Source organism: Oxyura jamaicensis, chromosome 11 (genome assembly GCF_011077185.1).
Source record: "Oxyura jamaicensis isolate SHBP4307 breed ruddy duck chromosome 11, BPBGC_Ojam_1.0, whole genome shotgun sequence".
NCBI lineage: Eukaryota > Metazoa > Chordata > Aves > Anseriformes > Anatidae > Oxyura > Oxyura jamaicensis.
Genome location: NC_048903.1, coordinates 14,012,248 through 14,021,982, shown reverse-complemented (window position 1 = coordinate 14,021,982; position 9,735 = coordinate 14,012,248).

The following is a 9,735-nucleotide window of genomic DNA, read 5'->3' as shown; positions in this document are numbered from 1 at the left end:
AAAAAAAAAAAAAAAAAAAAAAAAAAGCACCTGTTCTTCTGCTTTCTTTCACTAGGTAAGGATGGTAATAGTCTCCGCTTAAAGTTGGATAAACAGAAAGGTTGTTGAAATGTTGTGTTCAGGCTCTTTCTCAACTTTTTTTTTGTTAACATCTGGTGAAAATGGTTTCATAATGGGACATCTATCATGACAGAGTGGTAGAAAGTGTTTTGGTGGTGGGGAGAGGAAATCTTTTGCAGTTTTCATTGAAAATTTCTCTTGTTTTCCTACCTCTGCCTTCAGTAAGAAAGGAGAGAAAATTCCAGTACCGCAAACGTCAGTATCTTTTGACCGCATTGTTTTTTGGGGGAGAGCTCTTCTGGAATATCTCTATGGACTTTCACATACCCGTATCAAGTTGTTTTTCATGCTCTGAGACTGGTGTATATAAATGTATATATATATTTTTTCAGTAACCGGATGCTAGCAAATATTTGCTATATTTTTCCTATAAACTTCATCCAGAGTTTAAAACACTGTGGCACAGAATGAAATGTGTGTCTGATATGGCATGAAAATAGCTTTATAAAACCAGGCAGCAGATCTGCATGAGCAGACAGGAAAGAATCATGGATCTGTAATGTCTTCTGAACACTTGGCTATGAAAAGTCTTTTATTGAAATACTTAATATTAGCGTAGCACTTTGTCAAAGGTAATGTATAGAAGCATTCTAATATAAATAGAAATGAATTTAAACTGGAATACGTGACTAGAAATGTTCTGAGATATAGAAGACTATAATTTGGATCAGTGCAGTGATGGCTGGGTTTATATCTAGAGATGTGAGCCAGGGTATAAGATTAAACACAAATGTTAGAGAGCTTGGGAGCTGATGGCCAGGTCTCTTCCTACTTTTTAGATCACCTCTTTTTTCCCTTCAGGATATCTTGACCTGCTAAATATAGCAACTTCTTCAGTATATCTGAAAGAGAAATACTAACTTTGTAGATATTCCTTCTCAATGAGACTTAAGGGATTTTTTCTTTCCATGTTTTTTTCTCAGGCTCTGGAAAGCAGCTGGATGTCTTTGTTTGATACTGTTGTCATTAATTTTTAGTTTATCTTTTTGTAAAAATCTATTGCATACTCAGTTGTAATGTACAATAGCATAAAAGAAAAAGAAAACAATTCTCTCTCTCTCTTTTTTTTTTTTTTTTTCTTTCTTTTTCCGTTATAATCTTCGAAATGAAGAGTATGTATGAAGAGTATCAGAATGACTGATGTCATTCTGGCCAGGATATGAAACGTTAGTCAATACTGGGGTAGCGATCATTGCGTAATCTGCTATAATAAACATGTTAGATTAGAATAATGTTTTCCACCTCTTCTCAATAGATTTCATTTCTTAAAGCTGTGGATACATGCTAAGTCTAGATCATATAAATATTACTGCTTTCACCAGTAGCAGGTAGGAAAATGCTCTTGTAATCCTGCCAATGCCCTTTGAACCTACTGAAACAAATTAAAGATAGCCCTGATGATCTGTGGTGTTATTGGAAACCTGGAGAATTTCTTTCCTTATTTGCCCAGGTGTCTGTTTTACATTAATTTCCATAAGTCTGCATTTTCAAAATCTGCACATTATGCATTAACCTAAGTATGCGTAGCCATCAATCTAACAGTGCTTGTGGGAGGGCATTTTTAATCTTTGTTTTTGTTTTGGTATTTGAAAAGCTGATCCAGTACACACTGAGCCAGGACTCGATTCCTGTCTGCCGTACAAACAGCTGCAAAACAAAAGTTAATTTCCCCCCTTGACAAGCCTGTGTTGGTACCATTGTGGGCTATTGGTTGAAGAAGATAAAGAAGGTCTAAATACTGCTGCTCAAAAAGCAGCATAAGATCATGATGTGCCACTGGCCTAAAACCTGCTGCTTATTAGAACTCTTAGAGCATCCAGGAGCATCTGTGAGGCTGCTGGAATTGGAGCTGTCCCCAGTGGCTCTTCTGAGAGCAGGGGCTGAGTGCAGTATTGCAATGCCACCTCAAATCCAATGATCCAGTTACGCAGAAGCAAGTGAAGTTCAGAGGCAGCATAGGTTGTGTCTTTCTGAGCCTACTGTTTTGGGGGATGAAAAATGGAAAAATAATCATGTGAGTCAGATAATCAGGAAGAGCAGTGGGAGAAATATGCTGTATTTGAATACTGTAGCATGGGCTCCCCCCCTTTCAAGAGGTTTGTTTGAGTCCCCATACATCTGCCTGGAATAAATAGGATAATGGTATTATATCAACAGTGCAGAATGCACTGTAACACCTGAGGATATTTCTATAAAGTTGGACAGAGACAATGTAAGTGCCTGGATCTATTGGGCAGCCTTGCTATGCCACCCAAGCCTCCAGGGCATTTCTCAGCAGTTTTACAAAAAGAGTATTTCCATATCTAGCATACTGACAATTATTTTAATTTGTTTAAATTGGCATAGCCCTGTGGACAGCTTATTTAAAAGCTACACACACTATTATGTGTTCATTCCCTAAAGGTATTTTTTACTGCAGGCACATTTGGCATTGAATTAATTATCATTCTAAAATGTACTTTTGGAGTCAGCCTAGTTTAGCTGGATGAAAAAGCTTTGTGTGGAAGAAATGGTGATTATAATTTGGGGTCCATAATGGTTTACAAATGTCAGCTCAATTAGTCACTTATGGAAAAGTGGGACCATTCTCCTGAAATCAAATGAACTGAATCTTTGAGTGCTATTAATTGAAACTGCTTATAGTTGTCCTTAGCATCAGTGGAAGCCCACAAGCTTCTCAAATATGTCTACATGTTCTTGTGGATTGCAGAAGGGTGGTTTTTTTTTTTTTTTTTTTTTTTTTCCCTAAATTAAATATTTGTATTTTTTTTTTTTTTAATTGCTCTAAATATTCAATGCCTTTTTCCTATTGAAATCTATATTAAGTTCCTATTGAAGTACAGGATGTCTCATAGCAAGGGCAATAACACCAAAAATCTGCCATGGGTGAGAGGGCAAGGTGTAAGCAGCTTCCTAGGTTTCTAGGAGAGACCTTTCCTAGCAGTATGGCCAGGCAGGGCTGTGTCCCTGCCGCAGGTGCACTTGGGAGGCGCTTTTGGGGTTCTCTTGGGGCAGACTGCCTGAGGCGACTCAGCACAATGTGTGATTCGTTGCTGTCCATGCTAACTAGTTCTGTTTTAGTCAAGTGTCCCTGGTTTATAGGGTAGAGTAGTCTCTGGGCAGTTCTTTTGAATATTCTTTTCATAGAAAGCTTTTAAATGTAATGCTGCACTGGTTCAGTTCTTCTGGATGTGGTTTTATTGGTGAAAATTGCCTTCTGTTCTCTGGGTCATCTTCAGAATTAGTAAAATCAAGTTAAACAGAAATAACATTTAAAACTGAATATAAATAAATTGGAAAAAAGCAGCTGAAGAAAGCCTCATCTTTGGAAAATATGGAGTTGGATCCCTTTCGTGCTCAAGTCATCTCTATCCTATCTTTCAGTGGGAATGTCAGAGCTCCTGGATTCACTCCTGAGTGCCACATTGAACCTCTTTAGAGATGTTTAGCTGTTTAGCACAAGTGTTAATGTAAATATGATATATCTGGAAAAAAAATGTTTTGTTTAATGGACTTGTGCTGCTTGATAATGGTACTGGTATCAGGGTGGTGAGCGTTAGGAATGAGGAGTGCCAAAAGTAAATGAAAGCAAGAAATTCTAGGCTTATGTTTTTATTTTTCATTTTTATTTGCAAGAGAAAATACAGCTGGTTTTAGTTTCAAGGACAAGATGAATCAATGGAACCTGTAAAAAGAAACCTAAAAGGGAACAAAAGGATGAAAAATACAGAAGTTTTTCTACATGGCAAGTTCTAAAATACTTGACTGTATAAAAAAAAAAAAAAGAGAGAGAGAGAGAGAGACAAAATGAGCAAAATTCTCATGACAAACTGAAGTTATGCTCAACAGTACAATGAAAACATCAGCTTCGTTCTTGGCAGCGAAGTAGTGAAACAAATGTTAGGGACTGTTTAGAGCTTGTTCCGAGTCTGAGAACAAAGCAGAACAGACCATGGTTGGGTAAACACATGGGTCATCCACATTTGAATAAGTGCACAGCTACGGTTCCTCACTTCAAAAGGGATATATTAGAGCTGAAAGGATTGCAGAGAAGGAAGTGTGATTGAAGATGTGGAATGGTTTCTGTGCAAGGTACTGCTGAGCAATCTGAGGCTCTTCACTCTAAAGAAAGAAATTCATTACTCAGAGTATAGCAGACTACAAAGTCAAGACTGAAATGGAAAACATGGATGAAGACCCACATCTTCTTTTTCTTCTAATATGAGAACTAGAGTCCATCAGAGGAAGTTAACGTAAGCTAGATTTAACAAACTAAAGCAGTTCTTCACACCGCAGCTTGTGCATGTATGGAAATATTTGTTAAATGTTGTGGATGCAAAAAATTCAAATGGGCTCAAGACTAGGCAGAAATTGAAAGAAATCTGCTGTGGGTGACTAAATGGACAAACTACAGCAGGCCCAGAATACTTCCTGAGGAAAAAAGGGTCAGAGGCTGGGAGGAAGTGGGATATTAAGGAATGTGTCATATGATTGTTCTTACATTATCGTTTGTGGTCACTGCTGGAGAATGAATACTGAGCCAGGTGGATTCTTGCTCTGAATCAATACAGTCATTCTTATTTTTCACAAGCTATTTATTGTTTGAGGTTGTTGAGGGAGACTAATAGTAACAAAGATCCGTAGCAGTGGCGAAACATTTTCAGTCATGCCTGGAATACTTCAAATCAGCACTTTTTTTTTTTTTTTTTTTTTTAATTGGTAATATAAATGGCAGAAAGAGAAATGTAAGGGTTTAGAAGAAATAAGTAAATGAAGAATAGATTTTCTAAATCGGTTGTTAGAGTAATGGAAATACTCTTTGTGACACTGAATTAGTAGTGATCAAAACTGTTCTATATTAGTCATCAAATCAAATAATGTACTATGGGAAATGATGTGTTTAATTGTATATATAGTTTGAAAATGTGCGTTAAATTGTAGATGAATTTCAGCCCCTATGGACTTCGCCAAAGACATTTGAAATACAATCTTCAATGTAATGTTAAAAATTGCAAGTAATGAGGAACTGTAGACAAAAACTTTGCTAGTTCAGTGCAGCAGCATTTATTTGAATCCTCTATTAACTGAGTTTGCATCTATGGTCTTCTAAAGTTTAAAACAAAAAAAATCAAAAACAAAAGCAGAACCATAAAATAACACTAAAGACTTACTGTATGTCTCATTTCTCCTTTACCCTTAGACTTTACATTTATCATAAAAAAATAAAAATAAAAAATCCAGGCAAGCAATTGATCACATAGTATGCAACAATGAACATGGCTCCAAAATTATTTGCTGTCTTAAAAATGTCATTACAGGCAATGTACTGGAGACAAAGAAATATAGGATTTAGCAACCAAATTGGGGAAAAGATATATTCTAGACAAGGTTATCAAAACCACAATTTCTTCTAAATAATAATAATAATAAAAAAGCTTCTGCAAATAATGATATTCATTAAAAATACATGCTCAGTGATTTTTATAACAGGGTCTTGAAACCGAAAAGATGTGTTCTGCCATGCACTTTTACTCAGGTTGTGCTAGTGGGGTGGCTGCTCACCTTGCAACACCAAACACATACTGCTGGGGGAATTTCCACACGGCCTGTACTTTCGTTCCAAGATACCACACTGTCAAACCCTTTATTGAATGTATACATGTGTATATGTTACTATGTGTGTCTCCGTCTGTCATTTTTGACCAAGATGGTCAGTGAAGAATACCAGGAAGACCTTGGTGCAGCAGTAGTCTGAATGTTGGGTCAGTCAGACTGTTTTTTTTATGTTTTAAGAGAAAGGTATTGAGGCTGCTGTGTGTCACTCACTTAAGTGAAAGTAGGGACAGTCAAGGCAGCATAGTATTTATGTAATGGGTTCTTCTACTCCCTTGTTGGGAATTTTACCCTGCAAAATTGTCTTTCTGTAAAAAAGAAAGAAATTATCCATGCTACTACGTTGTGCATGAATCTGTAAAATGTGCAGGGCATCCACCTGCAGATAGGATGTGACCAGAATTTGGTATAGTAATTCTCTGTCCCTGGGTTTGGGGCAAGTATATTGTGTACTTTCATTGCGTATTGTTAAGCAAGCATCATCCCCGTCCTTCCTTGCCCCCAGTCATTGTCAGCTGTACATGTAAATAGACAATTTATTCACCTTGCACTACATACCTCAAGAAGGACCTACCTGATTTTCTGAGAAGGTGGGGGGTTAAAAAATAAAGATGTAACTTGTTGGGGCATAGAGTGAGGTAGGATAGGACTAAATTCAGTAATGCAGAAAGTTTCTCCCCATGTTAGTTAAGGATGGATGTGATATTATGACTGATTAAATTGAAAATTAGGGAGTTTTATAAATGTGCCTGCATACAGTCCAAGGTAACTAGCACATTAACCATATTTTCACAAACGTCTTCTTCCTTTCTATTTGCTATTGTAATATTTGCTTCAGGATGGCTCACATGCACTGTCTGCAGAGTGCGCTACTGAGAATTTGAATTCTCATATTGGTAGCACAAATTGGATCAGTGAGCCTGCACAAACATCTGCTCGGTTTCCCTATATCTGGAGTCTTACATTCTCTTGTTCTTAGCCTGCAATGGCTTCAAGGAGTGCTCTTCCAGTCCATTGAAATCAGAATGCTTTTGTGATTAAAAATTGCCTTTATTCTCTGTGTGAGAGGCTGTATGCTGCAACTCTTTAAGATCTGGATTTACTAAAGGACTTAAACACCTAAAAAATAACTCTTAGGTACCTGGTTTTAAATATAAGAATCCAAAAATAGGAATCCAGAGTTCTTTGTAAGTGTCTGTTTCCTCTGTACTTTCTTTGGAGTCATTCACATGAGAACTAAATTCTGATTCACACAAAACAGAAATTGAGTATGTGAGTAGTAAGTACTGACTGGAGTCAGTGTACCTCATAATTCACCCATTTCTAAAATCTGCATGCCATGATCAGGTTTGGTGGTACTTATGTTACAGATTCAGAGCCTGAAGTACACTTGAAGATAGCTGCCTAGGAACATCCTCTCGGAAAGCTGCTTGAATGCAGGTGGTTGTACTGATGAACGCATGCATCCAGGCAGTGTGATTCTGAGCTTGGTGCTTTCCACTTCAGCAGAACCAAGCTTGCACCCACTCACCGCACTACTGGGCGGTCTGAGCTATGATGCTCTCAGCATCTCTGAGAAGCTGCATGATTGAGAAGGAAAAAAATAAATAAATTGAAAAATGACATGAGATGGGAAAAGAATCAGACTGTTGAGGATCTTGCAGCTCAAAAGGCCTCTACCACACAGGAGGCAGACCTCATTTCAAGTGCCTACTCCTCTGTAATACAGTAGCAAGGGATATAATGGGTTAAATGCAAACAGTGTCAAGAGCTTAAACACAAACCCCAAGCAATTTATCAAAAATCTCAAGATCGCAGTTATCAACTATTTTTGTAGCGCCTGGAACTCCGTGTTTCCCTTAAAAATCAGCCGTTTTTTTAATGCGCAAATAGTATCAAGGTTCATAAGATTAACAAGTGGAAAGGCAGACTTACACAGCAGGAGGGGAGGGTCTCGGTTTTGATAACATAACCTAATATTTTGAAGACTAAGTATTAGTTTCAGTCTTGTGAGTAATTCCATCCATTTGCTTTCTGAGTCAAAACACTCAAATAATTTTCTATGCTTGTTGCAGGTCATTAGTTTTTCAGGGAGTGCTCTGTGCTTCTCAGCTGGCTGTATCATTATTTGTAAGCTTCCCTCTGTACAGCTGGAGTTCCATTTTTGACCTATCATTAGATGCAGGGTTTGTAGATTATTTTTTATTTTTAGTCCCTTTTCAGTTTTGCTTTTGTTGTATGAGCACTGTTACTGAACTGCCACATTACATCCAGCTTCTGCTCCAACATCAGCCTATGAAGAGATTGAGATGTTCCCAAGTGAAGTATGAAATAAACTATTCCCCTCCCCCCCTTTGGCAAAATTTCAGCAATTTGTGCCACAATTGCATTTCATTGATATATAAAGAAAATTTAGTAATAAACTCTTTACAGGATAAAAGTATATATATATATATATATATATATATCAGAAAAATGCTAAGCTCCTGAAACCTTCTCAACCACTTGAATTCTGAAGCTGAATACACCGTTTTAGCCAAGAAACCAATAGCATATCACTTGGATCTTTTTATTTGATGGAGATTTTTTGGTCAGATGAATTTCTTTGTCAGTATACAAAATGTCAGTCAGATGGTTTTGCTTGTGTTTGAATAAGAATGATTACTTCTCTTTATCCATTTCATGGTTTTTCACTGTTACAACTAGAGTGAAAATAAAATTTTCTTATCTGATAGCACAGAACCTTTAATCATATCTTAATTTGTTTCTTGAGTTTAAGCTTCTTTCACACCTACCATGTTCAGTGTAGCCGTGGGCTGAAGCACCTGCACTATTTATTTTTTTAATAACCACTATCAACTCTACCTAAAATACCCTTGCATCATTATGTTGTGACTTGGCTTTTCCCTTAACTTACTCTTGAAAGTTTTCTTTCAGCTGAGGCTTGGGACCTCTGTCTGTCATTTCCCTCCTGAAAAGATCATCTTTGGTTCAGTAGAAGGTGATGCTTTATCATGATAATTCAGTCATTTTCATATCAGGCTAAAAAGAAAAAAAGAAAAAAAAGGAAAAGCAACAAAGAATTTCTCTTCTCTAATTGTCTCACTGGAATAATAGATAATTACAGACACTGTAGGTGCTGTTAATGCAGACAGCTACTTGGCTTTATTTTCTTCTTTTATCCAAAAATATTACATATTGTTAAGTCAAAAAAATCTGAGATAAAACAATTAAAATGTAATTTAAATGAAGTAATACTTTAGAGAGTTTGGAGTTGTACTGAGCAACTCTTTGTGCTGTAACTAGCCAGACTGACTTCAATGACAAAGCTTTAATGCAGAGTGCAATTTTAAGCAGCTTTATTGTAGCACAGCACTTTCAGAACAAATTTTGGAAAATGAAGAATTAAGATGAAGTTTCATGCAAACGTATTGCTTCTCCCTTTCTGTAGCCAAATCAGCAGTGGGCAGCAGGAATACATCTGCAATTGTCACCTACACTTGCAGCTTGAAGTATAGCACCACTTACGTGAAAAGGATTTAGTCATCCTAGAGCTGGCTCTTCAGCACAATGAAGGCTTTACAAGAAATGTTTTTGCACAGGCAGCATTGCACCGGTCACAGACTGAACTGAGGTAGCACTATCCTGGAATGGTGTCTGGGCAGCATCCTACCAGTGTGGGAGAATCAAGTACATTCTGAGGCTGATACATCTCAAGAAAGGCTAGGCTCCCATTGCCACAAAAGGCAGCACTGTGCTGCACCTGCATGGATATCCTTTCCTCAGAGCTGTAGCGCAGTAGCCAGTAAGGAAGGAACAGCTCTCCCAGATGGTACCACAGGCTTGATTTTTAAAAGCCCTAGCAGAATAGCAGGAGTGGTTTGCACTGAGCACTAATTGTGCTAAATAGAGTTTCTCAAATCAGACTTCTGGGATCTCTGCACAAGTATCTTGATGAAAGATATCCCTTGAAAGAGGAGGGAAATAAATCCAGGGCTCCTA